At 35.0% G+C, this 27,583-nt stretch overlaps 1 protein-coding gene across 4 annotated transcripts in view; it reads left to right on the top strand.

Moving 5' to 3' along the window:
- Positions 1-27,583, top strand: part of Ptprz1 (protein tyrosine phosphatase receptor type Z1) — a 172,661-nt gene that overhangs the window by 29,199 nt on the left and 115,879 nt on the right. The gene's annotated exons all lie outside the window — the stretch shown is intronic.

Below are 27,583 nucleotides of genomic sequence, written 5' to 3'. Positions count from 1 at the left end.
TCCTTTGACCCAGTAATTTGTTATCCTTAATTTCTTTAACCTTTTATAACTCAGTGACATGAAGAAAGTTTATTTAGTTAATTTATCAATGGTTATTTATAATAACTCCCTTGCATGCCCACAATGAAGCAAATACCTTATAATACCACTTTCTGTACTTCTCAGGAACTCGTAGCCATGCAGTTTTATGTTGATAAATTAGCAGATTTACTTTTGTAACGTGGCAGAAAGGTCAGAGGTGACCGCTACCTAACACAAGTTCCTCTTTGAAAGCTCTGTGCATGTTTTCCTTATAGAGTACTTATGTGTCACACTGGGCTGACTGCTGGGAATACAGGGGCAAACAAGACCTTCTAGTCCCCTGCCCTCCTGGAATACTGGTGTCATACTTGGTAGGAGTGCAATGCCAGTTATAATAGCATCACTTAAGATTGAGCAGCTGTTTCTTTCTAGTCAGGTATCATATATCATATATTGTATGGTGATTTTTAAAATGAACTTATCCAATTAAATAAAAATGCATATTCTTTTTTCCTGGTAGGTGGGAATTTGCTAAGAATTCTCTAGTTAGCATTGATCAACTGCAATATCATTTATTTACATATAAAGTTCATTTTTTGAACAATGGAAAAAATGTAGTAGTACAGTCATTATGGAAAACAGTATGGAGGTTCCTCAAAAATGGAAAATAGAACTACCATAAGATATAACAATCCCATTACTGAGCATTTATCCAAAGGAAATGAAATCAGCATGTCAAAGAGACATCTGTACTCCCAGGTTTATTGTAACACTGTTCACAGTAACCAGGAAATATAAACAACCTATGTGTCCATCAACTGATGAATGGATAAAGAAATGTGGCACACATCCACAGTGGAGTACCATTCAGCATAGAAATAAAATCCCATCATTTACAGCAGCATGGATGAAATTGGAGATCATTATGTTAGGTGAAATAAGTCAGGCACAGAAAGATAAGCATTGTATGACCTTATCCATACGTGGAATCTTGAAAAATACTGATCTTATGGAAGTTGAGAGTAGACTGGTATTTACCAGAGACTGGCAAGTTTTGGAGGAAGAAAGGGAGAGGAAAAAGTTGATTAGTAGAAACTAAGTTACAGCTAAATAGCAGTAAGAAGTTCTGAGTGCTCTTGTGCTGTAGGATGACTGTAAATAACAACAATGTGCTGTATATATCAAAAAGCTAGAAGAAAAAATTTTGAATGTTTTCAAACATTGATAAATTTTTGAGAAGAAAATATGTTTAAGGTGATTAAAACATTATGCAGTGTATACTTGTATCAAAATATTACCTGGCACCTCATTACTATGTACAATCTATTTTTTTTTTATGAATTTGTTAAATTTGTTTAGTTTTAAAAATGGTAGAGGTAAAGTTCACAGATTTCTATCATTGTTTAAAACACTTGATTTCTGTTCTGAATTATTTAAGACTACAGGTTTTTTCAAATAAAGTAAAGAAAAACCGAGTGTTCTGTTATTTCTGAGCAAAATTGTAACTATTGAGGGGCATCTACTCAATGGAATGTGATTAGGAAGCATTTTTATTTTTACATAATCATCATGTCCAACCAGGCTAGCCTGAATTCCACTTTCCCACCTTGCAGTGGCATCCTGGGCAGGTTCCGTAATTTTCTGGTCAATTTCGGTTTTTAAAAGTCCAGTTCTGTTTAAAAAAATTAATCTCAAACTAAATTCATACATTTACCCATCCCGTACTCCAACCTGAGGAACTGGAGGTGTAGAGAGGAACTTCATCTTGGCCAGGTCCCCGTCCTCCCTCTTGTTGGTTTTTACACATTTTGGAGATATTGGCCCCTGTAGGTGGGTTCCAAAAGCAGAATCTCTTGGGGATGTGCTCCTTTTCTTTAGACCAGCCCATGAGGGTCACACTGCTTAGATATCTGACATGGGAGCCCTGGTCCCAGCTGTGATCCATCGTCCTCCATCCTCATCGCTAGCAGTGCCCAGCACACTCTCTTCCTGCGCCAGTGCTCTCAGCTGCCAGCCCACCTCTCAAGTAGGACACCCAGAAAGTAACACAACCACCCTTGTGTCTCCCTGTCTCTCTTTCCCTTCTGGAGGAATCGGAGATCGGTGTGCCCTCTTGCTAATAAGCACATGGAGAACCGTAACAGGAGATTATGTGGAGAAGTATAAGGGAAGACTTCAAGACAGACTCATTTAACAGAGTAATACCGGGAATGTAATTTATAATCAAAGGTCTTACTCTCTAATTTGCGATCCTTTTTTTTTTTTTCTTCAAGATTTCTTCTTAAAGTCTTAGACACCACATTTTATGTGATTTAAAGACTGTAATACGATCAGGTATATCATCTCATAATTTTCAGAAAATCCTTTGAATTTAATTTCTTCTGCTTCTTTCACTTGTTCCTTCATTCTTTCTACTGGTATTTAGAGAATATCAGCTATGTGTCATCTTTCTTCATGAGCTTATTCCAGGTTTGTAGGTCATGAGCTTATTTCAGGATCATAGGTGATTGTAGTTAATGGGATAATAATTTTGAGTTTTAAATTTTTATTTTTTATTTTAACACAATGAGTAAACTCAGCATTTTGGCATCATTCTCCTGAATCAGGAAATGTACTTCGATTCCTCAGTAATAAAATTTCAATGGGCCTTATAGTCAGAAGATACACAGTTGTTTTTGTCTAGTAGAATTTGAAAGGATAGCTTTCTAGAATGTCTGGAATTTTAATAAGTTCTCTAATTTCTAGAATTTGTATTTGGTTTCTAAAAATAATGAGAAGTTTATGCTGGATAGAAAAAAAAAAACCAAAAAAACCCTTGTCACCATATTGTTTTAACAAACTCCAGCATTGTTTTGCCAATTACCTAGAAAAATAATGACATTAAGGAATCAACAATATTTAAAATATTTCAAACTTTCACTGATTTGAGCCTTAGGATGTGCTTTTCATATTGATTTAATCAAATGAACTATGGATAATTTAATTGTGTAACTAGATATTGAAGAAGACATTTTTCTCTTGTCTTTGAACCACTGATTCTTGGGTGTAACAAAGTGCCTAAGAGGTCCATATCCCATAGAAAACAACCAATAATGATGATATTACTTAGAAGCAGTATTTTCCCCAGGACTTCCCAAGAGACCACATCCTGCAAAAGTCAGTTTTAACTGCTGCATCCCTCTCTGCACTACCAAGGCTTTATGAGAAGACACACCAGGGACCACTGCCGATTATGATGCTAATGGGGAAGGGAGCTTCTCCCCACTTCTGATCTCAGTCTACAACAAATTCATGCAGAAATGGGGTTGGGGCATAAGAATTGTTCAGAAAGATCTGAACATTCTGTAAGAAGTGGAAATCGAAGTCTGAAATGTGACTCAAATAGGAGATGTTCCTTAAAGTTAATCTGCAGTCAATGCATGCAGTGACTCCGGTTTCTCATCTTTACACATGCATACTTACAAAATGGTGACCATCTGGACTTAAAAAATGAAAAGGAGCCAGGCAGGAGGATGGCAAGTTCAAGGCCAGCTTCAGCAACTTAGAAAGGTCCTTAGCAATTTAACAAGACCCTGTTTCAAAATAAAAATAAATAAATAAATAAATAATGGGTTAAGGGTGTGACTCAGTGGTAAACATCCTGGATTTAATCCCCCGTACCCCAGTACAAAAAAAAAAAAAAAAAAGAAAGAAAGAAATAAAAGAAAAAAGAAAAAAAAAAAGGGAAATAGAAGACTCTGTGAAATGAATTCATATTTAAACCTGTTCTGTAAATACACTGCCTCATCTATATGGTTGTGCAACACATCAACCTGGAAGCATTTCTGCTATAGAACACCTAATCATGTTACCCACTACCTCTCCCTTTCACTGTTTGCTCTGTCACCTTGTTTTGCCCCTTTCCTAGATTTCTGGCATAATTTACAAAAGATGCTGATTATAGCCAGTTTGAGGGGGCTTCTTTCCATTTCAATTGCCTCCACTATACAAAAGGCTTTCAAAGGACCTTGACTACATGAGACTTTGCTTCTCAGAAGTGTGGCTGCCTGCACATATGGTAATACTTTAATCCTCCCTGTAATGTTTCAGTGGTACTTTTTTCTAAGAAACAGGAGAACTTAATTCTATTCATGAATCTCTGATCTTAGAACTTAGCCTGGAGATAACAGTTTAAAAAGGATTCTGCCTCCATTAAAAAAAAACAATTATTCCAAAATAACAAGATCTGAGTTTGACTATATTAGGGATACAAAAATATGCTGGGAATGTTTCCTGCCTTGTAAACCTTTGGATTCAAAATATTTATATTTAGATTTACGGAAGCATGTAGGTGAGTATTAACTGCTTTCTGACATCCAACCTGACTATTTCATTTTTTTTTTATTTAATAGCAGCTTTTAAATAAAATTATATGAATTGTCTTCTTATGAACTGGAGGCTTAATGAGAGGAAATTTATGAAATATTATCTGTTGTTGCAACTGTAGCAGATATAGTTCAGTATTTCAGATCCAATGTCTTAAAGTAGGCTTTTGTGGTTCAAATTAAGCTCCACGGTTTGTAAAGAATAGTTTAAGGATTGTCATTGTTTGTTAGGTGCCTGATTCAGCATTGAGGCTTTTTAAAATAGGGTTTGTTTGAACGTGTTTCAGGTGATGGTGTCCCTCAGTTTCCGGGAGAGGGCTTGGATGGGGAAGAGGAAGCGACGGAGGCTCTGACAGTGCGTGTCAGAGTATGTTAAAGACATCCACTGGCTCCGTGCCATTTGGACAGTGATTTGCTTGAATTTTCTTTCCTGGTATCAGTGAAAAGAGTGAATTCTCAAGTTTTACTCATCCTATTTTTAAAAAAAATGAAACATATAATCCATACTTTTGGAAGATAAACTTGCATTGTACTCAGTACTTATATGGAATGATGTTATTACATTCTTAAGATGACAATTTATAATAGCAGAAAACTTCTATATTATGTTTATAGAGATACCCACTCCCCAAAATATTTCCCAGTTTTAATTCTTTAGTGCAGTAATGGAATGGAAAACTTAAGTCTCTTTTTGTGTGAGTGTTTTGTCTACACATCTAAATATCTTACTATTCCAATAAACATTATTCACAGGATTGTTTCCTTGATAATTAATAATATGATGGAAAAGAAAGAAGTTACATAATAAGATAAATGATTTTTACTTACAAATATCATGCAAGTAAAAAAAAAAACTATGGTTAAATTATGTTACCATTATTAAATGTGTAATGACAATTCTAAAAAGTGATTTAAAATTAATTGGCATGTTTTTAAATCCTGTTAGCATTAATGAAGATCTGTACACCACAACAAACAACTTGAATATGCTCAAAATGAATTTAATTGTGAAGAATAATGCTGTCATCAATTTTACCTTATATCTGAATGAACATTGAGCATATATTTAGCATTTATTTTATATGTGAAAATCACATGCTTTATATTCTTTATTAATACATACCTATATACTGAATACTTGTTAAAATGTATTATTCCATGATGGCTCAGTACTATGCATTAAGAGTTATCTCAGCATCTTTCCAAATTTTCATATGGTGTAATTTAATTATAGGATTAGAAGAATATTTCAAATGATTAGAAAATAACCATGGTTTCTTTGTAGTTTATTTAATAAAATCTGTAGTTTATTTGATAAAATCTGAGGAAAAATCCCAGTTCAAACTCTTTCAAAACTAAATATATTACCATATTTCAGCAATCTAACTTATCTCACATATATTGCATTATATTTTAAATTTCACATTAAAATGGATAAATTTCATGAATAGAATTAATAAACACTAATTTAAAACATTGATTAAAATAAAACACTTTAAAAATGCACAAATATAAATTTTCTTTTCAAATGTACAATTTAATGAGATTCTCAATTCTTCAAGTAATTTTTATAAGGTACTAGTTTTCAAATGTACAATTTAATGAGATTCTCAGTTCTTCAGATAATTTTTGTAAGGTACTAGTTCTCAAATGAAAGTAAAACTAACTCACCATTTGATGACTTCATGCTCTTGGTTTAAACTGACTTATTTCAAAATATATTTGTCCCATTGCACAATTATAATCCAGTTTAGGTAATCAGTCTTTGTGTTCAAAACAAGAAGTTAAATAGTTGGTGAGAGAAGTGAACCAAAGCCAGACGCAGTAGGGCATACCTGTAATCTCAGTGACAGGGGCTGAGGCAGGAGGCTCCCAAGTTCAACCCTGCTTCAGCAATTTAGGGAGATCCTAAAGCAATTTAGTTGAGAACCTGTCTCAAAATTAAAAAATTAAAGGGACTGAGGATGTGACTCAGTGGCTAAGCACCCCCTGCTTCAATTCCTGGTATCTAAATAAAACAGAAAACAAAATAAACAAAAAGAGAGAACCAAAGCTTTTAATCATTAACGTGTCAAGTGTGACAACTGTTCCCAAGTAACTTCATGTTTTATGTTAGAAATGGTGCCTTGTTTACCTATAGGATAATTGCCAGTGCCTTCTCTTCAAGCTTTTGGGGGGTGAAGTTGTGATGGTTAGGTAGTTATGATCTGATGATTTGACCACATAGACACAACCTTGTTTAGCCACCTGTTGCCAGCTGCATTCCTGCCTAATTCCACCACCCCTGCGGTAGCTGAGTGTATGCCTTGTAAATAGCAGATCTTATCAAATGTGGGCTCAATCTCACTGGACAATAATATAAACCATACATCCATCATCTGTAGTTGTGAATCTTTTTTTTTTTCCTGTTCCTTTTTCAGAATGCTGATGTATCCAGTGTTGGGTTCCTTTCTGGCTTTAGTTTCTGTCTCAGGTTCCCTTTTTGCTCAGCTTTCCTGGCTTGGCTCCAGATGTTAGTACTCCCAGTCTTGCAACTCCTGTCTTCTGAAGTGTTGTCTTTTACTTCTATAATGATGTTCTCTTTCCATTACCCTTTAGTTACAAGCCAGCACTTTAGATTAGCACCTGCTAAAAACGAGAAACTTGAATAAATTGAGATTTTAAAGTAGGTCATTGAATAACCATTTAGAACCTAAAAATGTTCATGGTAAGCACATTTCAGGCTGGAATAGCATCGTGTATGGCACTAGTCATAGTACTACTCATGTTTTTCAAACAAATGTGAGATACTCTTGGATGAGGATTGAGAAAGTGCACATATAAAACAAATTAGTTTGCAGCATGGAAAAAATTCATACTGTGGATTTCTCATGGAATAATCATTGGTGCTTGAAGATTTATTTTATGGAAACTCACTTAGGATTGGCAGGATATTCAGCAGACATGTTTAGTCTCTGTTACTGTGACACTTCAGATTGTTCTGTGTATTCAGTGTGTGTGCTAATGTTATTTTTGAATCGATTTGTTTGCTCTTATTCTGTCTTCAAATTAAACTTTCATCTTTCCCTTTATGTCTGGTCTTGGAGATTGATGTGTAACATAGGGTAAGGACTGCAGTAGGGGAATTAGCTGAAAGTCAAGTGTCAGATGCGAGGATTTCAATTATGTTCCTGCATCCTGGTCCCAGAATGCCAAAAGCAAATGCACAAGAGATGTGGATATTTGGAAATTCACCTTATGTTGCAATCATCCTGTAATGAAGCCCATCATTTGACAAATCCCATTCAGTTTCACCCAAACCAAATACTTCATTCTATATTTTTCTATGTTACTATTAGATAATAAATAGTATATTATATATATATACTATATATACTATAGTAATATATATTTCTATGTTACTATTAGATAATAAATATTCAGTCAAGAATGACTGGATATTTCACCCAAGTTTCCAGGGTTAAAGTCATCAAAACAACCAACTAAATAAATACCAATTAAAAAAGGAACTCAGAAAAAAAACTGAAACAAAGCAGGAAGTGAATTGAAATTTCATAAAAGCTATAATTAGTATATTTAGGGAGAAAAATCAAGACTGCCATCATAAGCACAAGACACTTTTAAAATGTCATAAAATCACAAGAGTCCTTAGATAGTTTTTTTAAATAATGAAGAAATGATGAAGTAAAATGAAAGCTATTAAGTAGAAATTATTCCTCAAAATAGAAAAGAAATCCAAAATGTAGACAATAAGAGTGAGAAGATGACTAAAAGTCGATGATCAATTGTGAAACTTTAATATTCAACTAATATAGTTACAGAAAAAGGAAAAAAATAAACAAAAATAAGAAAATTATAGAAGAAATATCAGGTAGAGTTGGGGGAGAGGAGACGGAGAGGTTGGTAACCTGTGCATACTACTTTAGGTGGGATAGGTGCTTTGCACAGCAGGGTGACTACAATCAGTAATAATGTATTTGATATTCTAAAGTAGCCAGAGAGAGGGTTTGAATGTTCTTAAAGGAAGAAATGATGGATGTATGAAGTGACAGATATGCTAATTACCCCGATTTGGTCATTACACAATGTATACAGGTATTGAAACATCACAGTATACCTTATAAATATATTTAATTATGTGTCAATTCAAAATAAAAAAAAGAGCTGGGTGCAGTGGGGCATCCCTGTAATCCAGCACCTCGGGAGGCTGAGGCAGGAGGACCATGAGTTCAAAGCCAGCCTCACTAACTAAGCAAGGCCCTGAGCAACTCAGAGAGACTCTGTTTCTAAATAAAATACAAAAATGGGTTGGGGATGTGGGTAAGTGCCCCTGGGTTCTATTCCTAGTACCAAAAATAAATAAATAAATAAAACAAAATAAGGAGCTGGGGTTATGGCTCAATGGCAGAGCAATTGCCTGGCTTGTGTGAGGCACTGGGTTCCATCCTCAGCATCACATAAAAACAGATACAATAAAGGTATCATGTTTATCTGTAACTAAAAAATATATGTTAAACTAAAATAAAATAAAACAAATAGTTCTTAAAAAGAAAATATTCTATTCCTGGAGAACACGAGCTTCTACTGGAAAGCACGAAGAGATGCAACACAGTCAGTGATAAATGATTCCAAAAGCATATCATTAAGAAAATTCCATATACTAGCATCAGAGAGATGATTCTGAACATTTAAAGAGAAAAAGAAAAAAGGCTCAGTGTGGAAAGGACTGAAAATAAGGAAAGCATTCAATTCCTTAACATCAGTACTAAAAATTTAAGGGATAATGGAGCAATGCATATCTTGAAAAATTTGAGGCAAAAATTATTTTCAACCTAGAATTGTGAAGATAGAACAAGAGAATTCAAAACATTCGTCTTATGCATATTTTTTTCTCAGAAGCTGCTGGAGGATGTGCTCTAGTGTCCAACTAAAATAAGGAAATAAACCAATAAAGAGGATTCATGGGACTCAGGGAGCCAGAGTTGGAACCAGTGAAACAATGGTCAGAATGAAGGAAAACTGTGTATCTAAGGGAGGCAGCAGGTTGCCCTGCCACCAGCCCAGAGAGGAATAGGAAGGTTCAAGGGTGGGGACTGTGAATGATGTATTACTAATTCATTGACTGCATCAGACAATACTGAGAGCTGGATGCATTTCAGAATTTAGAGATGCTTTATAGATTTGAGGATAATTAGCAATTGGTAATGAGAAAGCGAATCAAATTAAAAAATGCATTAATTGCAAGGAAAAGAAAAAGTTGATTAGAAAAGAGAACACTACTTTTCTCAGTAGTCATGAGTAATAATGATACTGTTGAATGTTTCTAAAACATGGTATCTATACTAGAAATTTGAGGAAGAGAGAAGGAATTTATTTAAGTTAGAAGGCAAATGCATATTAAAAAGGTAATATGTAATATCTAAAATTCATAAGTCAAGGAATCAAAATAAAATTGTGTTATCTAAAATTATGGAGTTAAATTACAGAAAAGAGCGAAAAGATTTGAGACTCATGGCCTCTGGGAAACTACTAAAGAGGAGGAATGAGATGAGACAGGGGTAGCTATTTTCCACGTTTGTTTTATAAAAGTTCTTGAAGTTTTAAGTTAGATGCATGCGTTATTTGATAAGACTGAATGCTTTTTAAAAGGGACAGAAGTACTGTTGGAAGTTTGCACAGAAATGTGAATGCAGTCTTCACTTTTCCAACCTCTTGTCTTATTAATATCGCTGCCCTCTCTCTGCTTCTGCCATTCTGGCTTCGTTGCTGTTCTTCACACACCAGGCCTGACTTTGTCTGGGGACTGTGCACCGGTGCCAGGATGGCTCTTCACTCAGGTGTCCTCCAGATACCCACCGGTCCCTTTGAGTCTTGGAATGCCATTTATTCAGTAAGGCCTCCTGTGACTCCCCTGTCTGAAGTTGTGCTTGCTTGTTCATCTGCTGGAAAACTTTTCTCCATTGTGCTTCTCACCCTCTTACATGGTGTGTGATCATATCTTTCTTGCTGACCCTCTTTTTCCCTTTGCCACAATATGAGCTATGCAGGGACAGGATGTCATTTGCTGGTTGGGTTTTCAGCAGTGTGTCCTCAGTTTCTACATATGTTAAATGTGTAAATGGAAAACTTGTCAATTTAATGAATGACTCAGTGGTTCAGTAAGCTGTTCAATGGTAAGCAGTCAGTATATCCTGGTTGAATGAATCAATTAAATGAAGGAAGGAGTAAAGGAAAGAAGAGAATAAAAAAGGGAGGCATGGGTAAAACAAGGGGATACCATTGGGGGTAATTGCTTTGTCTCAAAAACTAGATGGTGGTTTCAATCTGGGTATAAGCAAGATAAATGGAAAGAAGTGAATGGGTTTGAAATAGGTTTTGAGCATAGGATTGACATAAAGTTGAGAAAATGATTATTTCTAAAACCAACTTTTCATTAATTTTGTGAGCTAAAAATAGGACTCTAATATATGTTAGAAGTGAATAGCACTCATAGTCAGGCAGAAAAGGAATTAAAAATATTTAAGTTCCAGTTCAACTCATAGAAGTTCTGGATTTGTAAGGGAAAGAAGAATGATATGACTCAGCTAACATCAACAGTAAAAGAAAGTTTTCAAACAAATTTTATCATTTAGCTTGACTGTAAGTTGCAAAATGAGGATTCTTTTGTGTTTTGGAATGTAAAAGCTCATATCTAACATTAATGAAGGGTTTGCTGTTGTAGTCATGCATTAGTGTTTGTTTCAATTAAAAGAACATTTCATTACATTTTTGTCGATAACAATTTTATGGAAGTACATTTCACTAACATGAATAAAGTTTCATGCACATCAGATAGAGCACTAATCTTGAGGATATATAAAGAACTCAAAAAACTTAACACCAGCAAAACAAATAATCCAGTCAATAAGTGGGCTAATTAACTGAGCAGATACTTCACAAAGGAAGATATACATTTGGTAAACAAATATATGAAAAAATGTTCAACATCTCTAGTATTTAGAGAAATGCAAATCAAAGCTACCCTAAGATATCATCTCACTCCAATCAGAATGGCAATAACAAAGATTACAAGCAACAGTAAGTGTTGGCGAGGATGTGGGGGAAAAGGTGTACTCATGCATTGCTGGTGGGGCTGCAAATTAGTGCAACTATTCTGGAAAATATTATGGAGATTCCTTAGAAAACTTGGAATGGAACCACCCTCTGACCCAGCTATTTCACTTCTTGGTCTATACCCAAAAGACTTAAAATCAGCATACTACAGTGATTCAGCCACATCAATATTTATAGCAGCTCAAATTCACAATAGCTAAGCTGTGGAACCAATCTAGATGCCCTTCAGTAGATGAATGGATCAAGAAACTGTGGTATATATACACAATGGAATATTACTCAACCTTAAAGGAGAATAAAATTATGTTATTTGTAGGTAAATGAATGGAATTGGAGAATATCATTCTAAATGAAATAAGCCAGTCCCTCAAACCCAAAGGCCAAATGTTTTCTCTGATGTGTGGATACTGATCTATATTGGGGGGCGGTGGAGAATGCAGGAACTTTGGATTGGGCAGAGGGGAGTGAGGGGAGGTACAGGGGCAAGGAATGGGAAAGATGGTGGAATGAGATGGACATCGTTACCCTAGGTACTTGGATGATTGCACAAATGATGTGATGCTACATCATGTATAACCAGAGAGATGAAAAGTTGTGCTCCATTCATGTACAATGAATTAAAATGCATTCTGCTATCATGTATAACTAATTAGAACAAATTTTTAAAAAGCATTACATTTGTTTTAATTAATTACTTTTTAATTAACAGATAAGGTATATTCGTTTTTATTATGAATAGCATGTTCTGAAGTGTTTCCTCATGTAGTTATCATTTTATGTTATATAGTTATGACCTTCATGGGTTTAAGCTTTCAGGTAGAAATTTTATATTTTCACTCTGACTATATTTGAAAATATTGAAAATAGATTAATCTCATTGTATTTTAATCAGCCAGTTCAATCAAATAATTTTTTTCTTGCCCCAGGAGTAGTAATAACTAAATGTAGACACTGTGCCTTTCTTCCATATTAACACATGTATTTCTACGCTGAATATATCTAACAGCTCTGCATGCCTAAATTCTGATGCCCATCTTTAGCAGATATGCACAGTGGCCCTCTTGCTGTCTCTGACTGTTAACTTCTTTTCCTTGCCCTTTCAGTTTTCTTCCCTCTTTTGAATCCTAAATGTGTGGCAGGGGTTGGTACAAAGGTATGGTTGTGAAAGACCAAACTTTCCAAGACCTTTCCCCCTGCTGAGGACTGCTGAGGGAAAGTTTGAAAAGGAAGAAGAAAAGCTCAGAGGAAACTATCCTTCCCTCAACTAGTCTGCAGTGTAAACCCAAATCCGCTCAAGCGATTGATTGTGGCTCTCTTTCATGATTGAACATTTCAAGATCTATCATGTACATCATATAAGACAAAGAATTATATATTAGAAGCTGCTTCATTTTTATGCATATCTATGAAATACTTTTCATTTGATGAGCAATTTAGTATTTCAACAAACTATCTGATATTGTAGGCACCTAGACCATTGTAAGGTCCCTTCCAACACTTATTTCAATGGCAAATCTGCCCAGGAAGAACTTAAAGGGGAAGAATTAATTAAAGTTCTGTTCACAAGCTACTAATCAAGAAGTAAAGCTATTCTGAAAAGGGAAGCAGAAATTACATTTGAAATAGAAAATCATGATGAACTATTTTCCAATCATATGAAAACAGATTCCTTTTTATCTGACAGGGTTAATGTATAATTGAAGATTTCAATAATTGAACAGAAGGAAGTGTTAGATAAAGTCAAGAAAGCCTAGTAAATCCTGGAGGCAGTTTGAAGTTAATTTCATATATTGTTAACTGCAACTAATTTATATGAAAAAATGAAAACTCTGCACTTCATTATGAATACTCTGTCCCCATCCACTGCTGCTTGATAGCAGCCAAGCATGGGAGACACTAGTGATGTTTATTAAGTTGATAATGTGTTTAGCGGGGCTTTACACTCATTCTGTATTCAGTCATCATTTTTAGTCAATTTTGTGTTAAATATTTATTGAATACTTGTTCTGTGCCTATTGAGATTGAAGGGTGTTTTAGTGAGCTTTTTTGTTTCTGTAACCAAAACACCAACAAGATCAACTTAAGGAGAGAAAGATTATTTGGGGCTCACATTTTCAGAGATCTCAGTCCATAGATGGTTGACTCCAATGCTCTGGAACAGGTGAGGCAACACATCCAGGAATAAGGGTCCAGAGGAGGAAATCTACTCCCCTCATGGCAGCAGACAAGCAGAGTGAGGGAGGGTAGGTGGAGAGAGGGCTGGGGAAGGGACCATGGGAAGAACAACCCTTCCAAGGAATGAGCCCAATGACCCCGCTCCTCCAGCCACATCCACCTTCCTAGAGTTATCCTCAGTCAGTACATTCAAACTAGATTAGGTTATAGCTCTCACGGTCCAATCATTTTTACCTCTGAATATTCCCGCATTAACAGGAGCTTTTGGCGGACATCTCAAATCCAAAACATAACAAGTAGCTTGCTGGCTTCTAAGCTCTTAAAGTGATCCCCAGACAGAAGGGAGATACACAGGTATACATTCACAGAAGGAGGATGGCAGTTGCCATTGGAGGAGTGTATGGAAGTGCCTGTACCAAGTGCTCACTGGGTAGAAGTGGGAGAGGAAGGGTGGTTTTAGGGTAGCAGGACTTGAGTGTGTTATAAGAGCCAAAGAGAAAAATCAGTGAAGAGAGAGAAGTTGTAGCTCAAGAAATCCTAGAGTAGAGACAAGGATAGGAAAGAGTGGGGACACTTTTCTCTACAAGACTCGAGGAAAAAGGTCTGTCAGTGAATGTAGAAGTTAGTTAGTTAAATGTTGAGAGGTGGGAACCTGAAAAATATACTATGTGATAGCTTCCATTTTCATGGTGATAACAAAATATTGAGTCAGCTCTTAACCCTAAAGGGAGATTAAGCATAGTCACTGCTCTGTAGAGGAACAGAGAGGGTTAAATGAATTACAAGTGGCAGGAAATATGCCCCTGAGAATGCAAATCCTACAGGTAGTTCATTCAGTGATATTTACTGAGCACCAAAACCTGTGGCTGGTTAGGTGTCCAGTATATAGCAGGAAACAAGATAGAATGTTGAATTCTCAAGGAATTCATAGGCTAGCGTACTAAAGGAAGAACTACAACATATCAAACAAAATATGACTCAGTTATAACTATGAGAAAGACTGTGTGCATCAGAGGAGTGCTATTAGGGTATCACGTGAAGAAAAGGGATTGCAGGGGTGAGGAGGCAGAGAAAGGAGAAAGTAGAGACATCAGGTAAATAAACAGCTGAGCAAGGGCCCTGAGACAGGAAGGAGCTGGAGGGTGGCAAGACCCTGGTGTCCCTGGTTGTTTATGCCTAAAATCCATCTGTCCAGCTCTTGTGTGCCACTCAAGGGCACTGCAAAAATGATCAGTTTCTTACTGGACCACGATATGAACTAATTTGAGAAGCCCTGCATTAGGGGAACTGACCCAAGAAAGTTTTCCTCTTTAACTCCAGCAAGGTGTATGGAACAGATGAGACATCTGGATGTTTGATTGACTTTGCACCTCTCCTATGTCCTGTCCATTGAATTGATTAGTTTATTTAGCAATTATGTATTTTTTAAAATGATGCTACATTTATCCTATGCTAATTAAAGAAACATTACAAGTTATCACTCAGATGCTTGTGAAATGAAAGCTTATCTTGGGGTTGCTTATCAAGAGATTTGGAGAATTCCCTTACCTTACACAGTAGGGTACGGGAAGAATTTTCTATCATTTCTTTTTCATGGATGTGTTTTTAGTGCAGTGGAATAAGATTGAATGAAATTTCAGATTGTTGAATATTTGACCAAAATTACTCTCCACTTATTTACACGGACAGATTAAGTAAATAATTCAGGAAGTCATTCATAAAATTCTCGCAAAAATAATCTAGTTTCTGGGAAAAACAGGAACCTTGCCTGGATTTATCCAGCAGTCTGTATTCAGTTTCTAATCAGATACTTTTCCTTTTTACCTCTTTGTACAGTGCCAACACAAGAGAAGCAAAAACCTGGCCTTGCCTCTCTCACCTCTGACAACATGTGTGCTTACCACTGCCTTAATTGACTGATTAATGGATACTTGGTATTTTCAGGATTTTTTAAGCATTACTTTTTTGTTCACGTGGAGATAGTTTTTAAGCATGCCATTAACTTCTGGCAGTAATCTGTATTACAAAGGTATGTTGTCTAATGTCCCAAGTAAGCATGATGTGCAGAAAGGATACCAATGCTCTTTCTTTTTGTCCCCAAATATGAACCTCTGGAGATGTGGAGAGAGTGAAAGGCATCCCAGTGTGTGTCCATGGCAATCTGCTGGCTGTGTGCAGGAAGTTGCAGCAGCATTAAGCCATGAAAAAGATCGATTGTTTTTGTGAAAAATCCCCAAGACATGCCTTGAATTCAGAGACTCGAGTTCATTAAAAATCATAAACCATCTATTAATCTCTCTCTTTTCCTTCTTATTTATTTATTTTGTTGAAATGTCTTTGGTGGTCAGTGGTATTTTAAAGAACAAATTTTAAAATCTTTGATTAAAATAAGAACATAATGGGATTGTCAAAGACCATAAAATAAAATCCTCAATGCTGTTTCCTTCCTGAAGACTTTTTCCTGCGTGCTTGCTCTACCTCCCTTACCTAGAATTGAACATGATGTGAGACTGGTGACGTCCATTAATTTACTCACTCATGTGCTAGGCACCATACTGGTTTTACATCTAAAAAACTTTCTAGGGTTTTGTTATTGTAACCTGAACCACTGTTCAGTTCCTCCTAAATAATTTAGTGGACTGGGCATTATGGACCTCGTCACATGAAAGGCTGATAAAATTACGTTAGTTCTTGTTGGATGTGCTGAGGAAGTGGCAGTGGTCTTTCTCCCTGGTAAGCATGGCCCACCAGAACATGACAATATACTGTGCACAAGCTCCTTTCAGGTGACTGGGAGCTCCGTGTGAAATGAGAAAGCTGTGTCAGGGCAACACCACTGGTTCCCTTCATGTGGACCACCATCCCAAACCTCTAGACACTCCCATCAGGAGGATCAGCGCATTCTCTGGCATCTATCTCACCTAGAAATGTTCAGGGAGAAATGAATGTACATGGGCTGGCCGGGGCTCTTCCCGGGAAATGCCAAACTACTAATGCTTCTTGGTTTGCAACTAGAGAAGCTTCTGAGAATTTAATCCTTATGAGAAATATTGCTGTCATCTTCTATCATAGGAAGCAAGCCATTTTAGTTGGAGGTACATAGATACCATTTAAAAATGAAAGGGGTTGAGGGTTTCTGTAAGCTGTTTCTGAGGTTTGAAGAAAGGTAGTTTGAAATGATTTGCATGTTGGTAGTCAACATTTTCTTAGTTTGTCAGTGAACTTGAATGACATGTTAAAGAACTTCAGGCACTATGCTGCTAGTTCATGACCTCCTTGAGCACAAAATGCATATCACTGAGATTTTATTTTGAAGGTTAAATCAATTTATCTTTGGCTATATGTATAGTAGATTATCAATTAAACACTATGCATCAAAATTATTTGCCATTACTGATATTAATGTCAGAAGCATAAGCTTCAGAAATGTATGGTCACTGAGATGTTTAAAAATATATGGAAGGAAATGTAAGTTCTATTTTAATATCTTGTGGCTTAATAGTACATCATACATAAATTCTAAGGCCTAAGTCCTTGCTAAAAGCACTTTCTGTTTTAGACATAGAAACGTTGACTTGCCCACAGAGCTAGCTCCCTTGAGGTGCAAAAATGCTACCCCGTGGTCTTCTGGAAGATACTCTTTCTTCTTTAACCATCGCCATTATCACATTAGACACTGCAGGAGTATGTTAATTATCTTGAGGTGTCCCAGTGGCCCAGTAACTTCAGGGCAAAATGCCAGCGGAGTCCTGGTTGCAATCCAGGCTAAAAGCATTGCATTAACTTGTTGGGTCTCTTGACATCCTCACAAATGAAACGGTAAACCTGGAGAGAAAACACATTTGTTCTAACCGAGTTAACTATTCCAAAATAAATAATATCCAACCCCTGGCCAACCATTTGCAATTGTGTGTAAAATGTAACTAATGAGATGTATTCTCCAAGGCTATTAATTATGTGCTGAACAAGAATGCTTTATAAATATTGATCCTCGAAATGCAAAAATCCTTTGCTATCTAGGCAACCTAATGAACAGTTTTGAGCATCTGCCACTGCAGAGAGCATTCACATTTCAGCCAAAACTTGGGAACATCTGTTGTAACAGGGGGCCATTAACCAAATGCTGACGTCAGCCAGGAGAGGTAACCAATCGCAAGACTTGAAGATGAGTGTTGTGATTGGTGGTTGAATCCAATCATCTCTTCCTAAGGCCAACTTTGGTGGTCCACAGAATGAGGATCCTGGAGACACCACACTCCAAGCATAATGCACTTATCTACATGAGAGGTTAAGAGTATAAGAGGGATGCTGGGCAGAGCATCCCATCCCAGGTGTGGGATGGAGAGTGTAAGTATCAAGCAGAGGAAAGTGAAGCAAATAAAATGATTCTGCAGGCCTCATACATATCAATAGGATTTGAGCAGATTCTACTCACTTCAAATAAACTTTACAATGGATAAAAACGAGATAACGAATAATAATTGTCACCTGCTAGTCTGTTGGCAAGGAAACATGTAGGGTGTTGTAATCTTTTTTAAATGAATAGTTATGAAAAATTCAGTGACTATATAACATAGCAAGGAGCTTACTAACCATTGAAAGTCAGCTAATGAATGATGTCATCAAAGCATTAAAATTTCCTAAAATTGCTAGTAGAGAAAGTGGTTGTAAAATGAAGAAGTTCTTCAAAAATGTAAACATTACAAACTTTAAGAGTAATCTCCCATGCTTTTCCAAAAAAAGGAAGGTGACCATGTTCTAGAAATTTTCTTTTAAAAATGTGTTCATTTTGAAATGCAGTGAGGTAGTTGGATAAGGGTAATTCTGCTCAGCTTAATTAAAACTAAATATTTTGTTTTTTAGTGTTCATGTCATTCTTGAGGGAAAAACAGTTCAACATTTAATTTTAAGGATTGACATTTTCTGTGTGTGTTGAGTGTCCATTCTTATCTTAATGACTAAAGAGTACTTCAGACTGAGAACCAGATAGCACCAGTAAACAAGCAAATAATTTTGTGAGTGAGCAAGCATATACTCTGCAAATGTATATATGCTGAATTTTTTGATTTTGTATCTTTATTGAAATTTTAAAAACTAGGCATACCTGAAAAGTCAAATTTGGGAAATGATATGTGTTGATATAAGCACATTTTTTACAAAGAGCTTAAAATGGTTGCACAATGCTCTGTCTCTTGTTACTGTATCATGATAAGTAAAGAGGAGTTGTATACCCCTATTTCACATTTGTAGAAACATAAGCACGGAGATGTGACTTGTTCAAGTTCAACACTCAAAGGTCATTCTTCTGACCCTAGGATGAAGTGAAAAGAGGCACAAAATATTTACATGTATTTAATAATTACAATTGGGCAGATTTACCAGGCTCCCCCAGATTTCTTTTTGAAATATTGGCCTGCTTAATTGGGCTTAATAAGCAATAAACAGTGTGTGGTATTTTCACTTTATAAAAGATATTGACAAGTCAAAAAAAATCTTAAAAATATGTTGGAAAAAATATGTTTACTATTAAAAAATTCTCCCTGTGAATAGAGATTTTTTTCTAGTCTAATAAAAATAATCTAAATGGAAATCATAACAAAATGAATTCTCAGTCAATACCCTGGAAAGGAGTCCAGAAAATCTGCCTTGCCCAGACATAACTACATAACCAATCAGTCAACATACTGGCAACAATTTTAACATATGGTCCACACCTATTTCAGAATAAGTTTCTAATACATAAAGCTGCCAGATTTTCCTGCTTAAAGTATTGGCACTTATGTTTAATTTTATCTATGCAAGAATGTTGATTTAGAAATAAGGCATAAATGAAAATAAGGGTGTTTCAAGGTTTACCCACAACTAGAGAAGCCAGTTAATCTGAGCATCATAAGATGACCTGCAAATTTGCAACATCACTTATTTGCTATTGCACTTGTTTTTAATTATCTGTAGCCAAAGTGCTTACATGCCTACCATGTGCTTATGATTTCCTAAGCCTAACATCAAAATGCTGTTAATGTTACATCTGTGCTGCAAATTCTTGTAAGGACAAGCTTTAATTGTGGTACTGGAGATCAAACCCAGGGCTTCATCAATGTTAGGCAAGTGCTCTACCACCAAGCTACATTCCAGTACCCCAAAATATAATTGTAGAGGTTTCTCATTTATTTTGTATTATGAACATTACCTAATTATTTAAATGTCTCCTATTTTTGTACATCAACATATTTTCCAGTTGTTCTCCTTATGTTTTCAGTGCGGTAAACATCTTGACACGTAATCCCTTGTCTTTGCCTGTGTTAACTTTTTAAAACCTACTCCTAATGTGTCAAAAGAATATGACACACTTTAAGGATATTGATAACTCTTGCCAACTGACTTCCCAGAAAGTTTTTACTAGTTATTTTTCCCATCTGTATGTCAGAAAACAACTCAAGATTTTTTGAGCATCATTGAATACTGTTTAAAATAATAATAAACTTTTGACAACTAGCAAAATGCTATCTCAGTTTTATTTTACATTCTGATACTCAAAGTCTAACAGTTCTTTATAGATTTATTATTATATTTGCATTTTTAAAACTATATGTTTAGAATATATTGTTATATTGTTTAATGTATATTAGTTAACAATAGCAACATGTATAATTTGCATTTATTAACCATTTTCCTATATAAGCTTTAAATGTTAGGTAACCAAAGCTTTGAATATTTCTTCATGTCCTTTTGCATGCATAGAAAATCATTCCCCAGAGCCTGGGACCCTAGCCCTGTGACAGAGCACTTGCCTAGCACATGTGAGGTACTGGGTTCCAGCCTTAGCACCACATAAAAAAATAAACGAATAAATGTATGCTGCCCACCTAAAACTAACGAAAGAAAGAAAGAAAGAAAGTCATTCCCCAGCTTATGATAAATTAAATAAAAACATATTTTATAGTTTTTGTTCACTGTTTTTTAAAACATTCTTAATCCACTTGTAGTTTATTTTGATGTATGTATGAAGTATGATTTAACTTCTTTTTCCAAATAGCCAGTGTTCCTAGTATGTTGAACTTTCATTCTTGCCTTACATGTTTGTGATGTTTGCTCTATCGTAGATTAAACTTGCATCTACACTAAGTTCAATTTTAATGCTTTGTGCTTTTTTCTTGATCTATTGTCACTTAATCATTTTAAAGATAAATTGGCTCACCAAATACATATTATTTCACTTTTTCTAAATTTTATTACTTCGCATTTATCTTTGTATGTAAACTTTAGAATAATTTTTTCAAATAAAAACATCACAGTGAGATTTGATCTATTCATTTGTCTTGAAAGAGTTAATAGCTTCCCCAAATTCAGTGTTCCTATTGAAGATTGTGGTCTCTTCATTTATGCACATTTTCTTTTATATTTATAATAAGTCTATCTTTTACTTATTCACTTTCTCTGTGTTTTATGCCATTCATGGTAAATGTGAGTGGAATTCCATTGTATCCTCTAATTGATTACATCAGGGTGCCAATTGTCCAGAACATCCTGAGTGTCCCAATCATAGAATGGCACAGCAGATGTCCTTGCTGAACCCTGGATTTCAGTGCAAACACGTGGGCATAAGACTTCACAGCAGCAATCTTAATTATATTGCAAGATAATAACACATTATTGTTGTACAGATAATAGCATATAATAATATATAACAAATATTATAACACATGGCTCTTGTAACTTGATAAGTCCCATGTTTTCTATCCAACTTTTTATGCTTTTTCATATACAGATTTATTTCTCTCCCCACTTGTAATGTCATTTTTAGTTCCTTCTTTTAATTGTTCTTTTTTAGCATGTTATTTCCATATCTGTTTTCATTATCACTATGTATCAGCAATTTGGTTTTTCTCTGGTGGTGCAACAGATTCACTGTTACGGATGTAAAGCTAGGTGGCTATAATGATAGTTCTGTGTGATAACAGGAGTTTCTGCTCTCTAAGTGCTTTTCTGGTCTTGTGCTAGAAGTTTGACAGGGAAAAAGTGGTAAATTCCTGCAGACTTTATTTATGAAGTTCAAGGAAGGCTAGCTGAATGAAGATTATCATCACTCATATTATTTAATTCCAAGAAATAAATTTTCCAAAATTAAATCAACTTTTTAATCCCAATAGTCAAAATGTAGAGAATTCTTTAAGTAAATGCTTATGATTCTGTGAAACCATATTCATTAACTCAAAAAAGGTCAGTGATTTATTATTTTGTATAAAATGCACATTACCAAATGAATAGATCATTCAGTTAATTAGAAATTTATTACATGTGCTCATAAAGTTTATAAAAACATAGGCAAAATTGTAAATAAGAGTTATATATAGGAAATAAAATTGTGAGTTTTAAAATAATTTTTGCTTCTCTGCATATTTTAATTTGATCTCTTAAATAGGCATGCATTATTATTATGTAATAAAGATAAAAATTAGCATCTTTAAAAAAAGTCTACTTTAGACATATAGATAAATTACATTATGTTAAAAGCACTTGCCTAATATAGAAAAATGCATTGCTACTTTTCAAGACAAGGTTGTGAATATTTTGAACTTTCATTAAAAAGTTTAGATTTGGTAAACATATGGCCAACATTCAGATAATCTTTGGGAAAGCATTCATAGTCATTGTCTAAAGAACAACATTTAATTGCTCACCTCTGAACTCTGCCTTAGTCCTATGAGATGTAGGTATTTAACTGAATTTCTCACTGCTGAAATAGCATATGGAAGAAATGACTCCCTTTGTTTTTTTACATTATCCTTTGTGTTCAATCTTTCAATCTCCTTTGATAATTTTACCATTGGGGTTTTTTTCATATCGTGCCTCAAACATTAACTTTTTCATCTCTTTAATCTTATCCTGAAATAGGTCAACTGGACTCAAACTTATTTTTTTCAGAATAATATGGATATAATGTGTCCCCTACTTGACATTAAGTTGTTGGAAGTACCATTATGTTTAAACCTTTGCAGAGATGAGAAACCTATCTAATGTTGAAAAGCCGCTGAAATTGGAAAACAGATGACCTAAGGGGGAAATGATGTGTATATTTTGAAAAGCAGAATGTTTTTAGGGACTTGGATTACAGCGGAAGTGATTAACAGTGAGAATAATCTTTGAACTATTACTATTTCCTAAATAAGCCATAGTGTCTGAGTTCCATAATTAGTTGCATCATATTTCACAAATGTCTTGGCATATTTACTGGATAAAAGTTGACATTCCAAATTGGTAAGGACAGGCTATATGATAACTTAATGTGACTGAAAGTCAACCTTAAGATTGAATGATGAAAAAATCCACAGAGAAAATCTGCTATATATATTGCAAACTCTACTTATGGGTGAATTTAATTTTATTGGAAAGTTTGCCTTTTTTAGCTAATCAGAGTTTTGGTCTAGATCACTTGGATCAGAAACTCAGGTTTCTTATCAGAGAGAAAAAGACAGTTCCAACAGGACTTCTGAGCACGTAGAAGATTGCAATAGCCAGGCCACGTGTTCATGGTTGTACTTTCATCCAAAGCTGATTCTCTTCTTGAAGGAACTCCTGTTTCTGATTTTACTTTACATTTTTTTTTCTCAGAGAGAGTACTTATTTTATTTCCAGTGATAATTATGAATGTTGTCACTGTCAACTTTCATTTTACTATTACCACGTCAGTCCTATGCATGCCTGATGTCAAATGATAATCACTCTGAGGACACTGGACTATCTCCAGAAGTTTCCAGCCCCCTCCATCTTTCTCAGTCATTCTTCTTTCTTTACAAACACACACCCAACTCCTTTCAGTTCAGCTAAAAAATTTATCATATTATTCCTATTCTTCTTTGATATTTTCCTTCAGAATGTACTCAACATGTAAAATGCATTCAATACCTTTAAGTCAACTCAGTAGACTTCCTCCTCATTTTTAAAAAGAGAGGATGGAAATTAAAATTGTGAAGATTCTATGACCTTGTATCACAGTGAACTGTCACCAAACTGAAGTTTCTAGTTACAGTATGCAGACCCTATACAAGGGCTCAGCTGACGCCTCTGACCTTGGGCTCCACCCTGTGCCTTTCTGGGTGCTTAGCTCTGCTCTCTGGAGGGTGTTCAGTCTCACTCAGGGCTTCAAAGGTCCATCTCTTTTTCCCTTCTTCAACACTTTTCCAGATTCCTATCACCAACTGATCTCCCTTTCCCCTCTTCTGAATATCCTTAGTATTTCTTTAAAGAACTGAGAGAACATAGGAAGTATTATATACTATGGGCAAGTCCACTTTGAGACATTCGTAATCCTAGACTTCAGGTGTAAACCTGTAGTTAAATATTCTCCCTGAAATGTCTTTTTCTCAAGGTCACACTATCCCTCCTCCCTTTCATATTTTAAGCACTTTTATAGCATCACAATGTGTATGTGACTGTGTGCCTGTGTGCTTTGTCAGAACATTACCCCTAGAATTTGTAGTAGGATGCAAATTATAAATCGACGATCAACACAAAGCAAAAACTTTCTCTAGGGTGAAGGCACTATCAGAAATAATTTTATAGTTCAAATATTTATAGTGATATTTTTAGAAGGAAATAAGCACCCTCAGTTTTACTTGGGAGGGGGAAATTTTTAAAACTTAAGAAAATCTAATTGTTATCAATTAACTCTTTTATTTCCTTTACATGAGTGTAAAGAAAAATAAAGAAATATATACATGTATTTGTATATGCTCGTGCTTTGTAAGTATATTCCTATTTGCTTTTATATAGGTGCTGAAGGTAAATATAAGTTGCAGTGGTTTGGAACAGGAACATTTAGGGCTACCTAACTTACTATAACCAAAGTTCTCTCATTTTTTTTAGCAAGTTCAAAATCCACTTCATGAATAATATTTTTTTTTCAGGACAAATTTTAGAATAGGCTTTAAAAGTACTCATTAACGTATACATTCTTCTTGTGTGTTATGTGTGCAATCCCATTCTGAAATTTCTTTCCTACTTTTGTCACTATGAGGCAGACTAAAATATAACTGGCAAGTACTTTTAATGGAAAGAAACAAAGTGTAAAAACTAAAGACACTAAAATCTACAGAAACAGGAAAAAGTCATTCCGTATCTATTTTATTTATTTTCATGGATTTTAAAATGTGTAAGCACTTGGATAGATTCTGTTTTACATAGGATTTACTGGTTTTCAAAGTATATAATGCAACAAAAAAAAGTGAATGTAGCTTCTTTTTTTCTTGTTCATTGGAGCTATCGCATCTCATCTATCAGACCTCTAAGTAGAATTTTTAAAGTGGGGTACTCTCTCACGCCCAAGGACCATGTAATTAGCATATGAATGTGTAACGGATTGTTTGAAGTAACAATTAACGGAACAATGCATAAAGGAACTGAAGAGAGCTACCAACACCTGGGAATCTTCTATTGAAAAGGCTTTCCTAATGTAAGTAATTAGAAACCAAGGACAAATGCTCATTGTGCAGCAATAAAGCCCTGCAAGGAAAGCTAGGAACTGACTGATATTTTGCTATCATTCTTCAGAATGAATCATTAAAGCAAGAGCTTACTGTTGTATTCATTTCAGTCAAATAATTGTTAAATATAAGTTCTGTGTGGTATCTGATCTTTTGAAGCCATCAAAATGCATTTAAATGATAAAAATGTCTTACATCTTTAAAATATTTACATTTAAGATGTTTAAAAAATGTTAACAAATATTTTCTCTGTAGTCAATTTAAAGTTTCAGCAGAAAGTTCCAGTAGGTTGCCAGGTCCAATTAAGTATGCAGTTAGTTCTCTGTAATTTACTGTCTAGGTAATTCCTGCTAGTGAATCTTTGGCTTGTATTGTTTTTCTTTATTTTGTTTCTCTCAAAGTCTGACATGCCATAGGGGTTCTTGCTCAGGCTAGAGTAACTAATAATAGAGTAACTAATAATAGCTGAGCAGTGTTAGAATTCTCACTACTTGGGGGAGGGACCAGTGGAGTAGGGGACCAGAGCTAGGCATTGTAGTTTTCATTTTTGTCAGTTGCTACGTTACATTTCTTTGGTACAATTACCTTGTCTCTTAAATAGGAATTTTTTTTTTTTTCTAAACTGTTAACAGTCTGAATTAAATTAATTAGCCTAAAGACTCACTCTAACTTTTAGTCATATATATTCATTTATCATGAAAAAATACTTGTTCCCAGAAGTTATTTAGTCTTAAAGAACTACACTTTAAGAGACAACTACATATGAAAATTAAATTATGAGTCCAATATTTCATGTTTTAAGTAGAAAACCAAATATATGTATGACTATTCATACCAGTATTATTCAGAATAGCCCAAAGTAGAAATAACCCAGGCAACCACTGATTGATGAAAGGTTAAATAAAATATGGTATATCCATGGTCAAAACAAAAGTTGTACCAAGAAAATTTGAGCAGGCAAGGAAGACTTTATGCAAAGCTATTGCAGTAGTGGAGAGAAGCCAGAACCCATTCTGAATTCAACTCATGTGACACAGAGGGGCTGAGAATTTTTAAGAACTGGGATGAGCTAGTTGAAAAGTACTGCAGAACTTTTGGGGGAAGTCGTAGGCCATCTTTGTTTTCTAATTAACTTTATCCAAAGGAAATATAGACATGTTTTTGCCACTTGGAGCAAGGATCCTCACTGAAATTAGGCTCCTCTCCTCCCAGTGAAACTAGGAAGAAAAGTTACTATCCCTTTTGATTATATTTCAGAAACATGGTGCCTGGGTCCTTAAGAAGTAAATTTCAGGGTTGAAAAATGATTTGACTCTTAAAAATATCTACATCTCAACAAACCAGAGAAAGAATTCACATTTACAGCATTTCCAAGGAAAAAACTGTGCACAGAAATATTAGGGGCCTAGAGTCAGGAAGAAACCTGTCTAAGGTTGGTCAAGTTGAGGGGAATTTAATTTTCTTACTCACTGTACAATGCAATATTATTGAGCAGTAAAAAAGAAGGAAGGAAAAGGAATTGGTGCAAGTTGCAACATGGATGAGTCTCAAACACTGTGCAGTGTGAACAAAGCTATTCACAAGTGGCCATATATTATATGATTCTGTGTATGTGAAATGTCCAGAATACTCAAATCTGTATAGACAAAGCAGATGATCGCCTTGGACCGGGGGTGGTGTGGGGCCTGGTGAAGTGGCTGCTAAAGGGTAGAGTTTGTTTAGGGGTGATGAAGATGTCCTAAATTTATGTACAGATGGTTGCCAACTCTGTAAATATACTAAAAACCATTAAATTGTGCACTTCAATGGGAGAGTTGTGTGGTATGTAAACTGTATTTTAATAGAAATATTGTTACAAAGACAAAGCTGTTGAAGTATGCAATACAGCCAGTAGGGTATTTTCCTAGGTATATGGGTAAGCAAAAAAGTTTAAATGCAAATAAAGCCTTTATTTCTCCAAGGTTGATTTTGACTTTTAATAATCAACTTATTCTGACTGCATTTCTAATAGTTGCCCTTCCTTTTGGCTTTTATAAAATGGTTTTAAACTTATTTATTACCAAATTGTAGTAATTAGACAGTACATAACATGGAAGAAAGAAAAATAATTTTTGAAAGGTCCTTATGATAGTTGCACTCCAGAAATAATTGGGAACTGTCAATAAAGAAAAAAATAACCATTCCCAGTAAATAAGAAATAGTTTCTTTCCCCAACTAGTGAGAAAAATCAATACAATATGTGTGTGCGTGTATATAAATGGGTGTATTCAATTGACAGAACCCCAGTTTATGAATGAGTACCTTCCACAAGTTCATTAATAAACTTTTTGTAGCCTTTTATACAGAAACAGTTCTGTCATTACTGGTCAGGTTCCACACATAGCCAATATTTTATCCACAGTGTAGCTGAAATGGAGTCTTAATGTT

This window comes from Sciurus carolinensis, chromosome 8 (genome assembly GCF_902686445.1).
Source record: "Sciurus carolinensis chromosome 8, mSciCar1.2, whole genome shotgun sequence".
NCBI classification, from domain to species: domain Eukaryota; kingdom Metazoa; phylum Chordata; class Mammalia; order Rodentia; family Sciuridae; genus Sciurus; species Sciurus carolinensis.
This window is presented reverse-complemented; position numbering and strand designations above follow the sequence as displayed.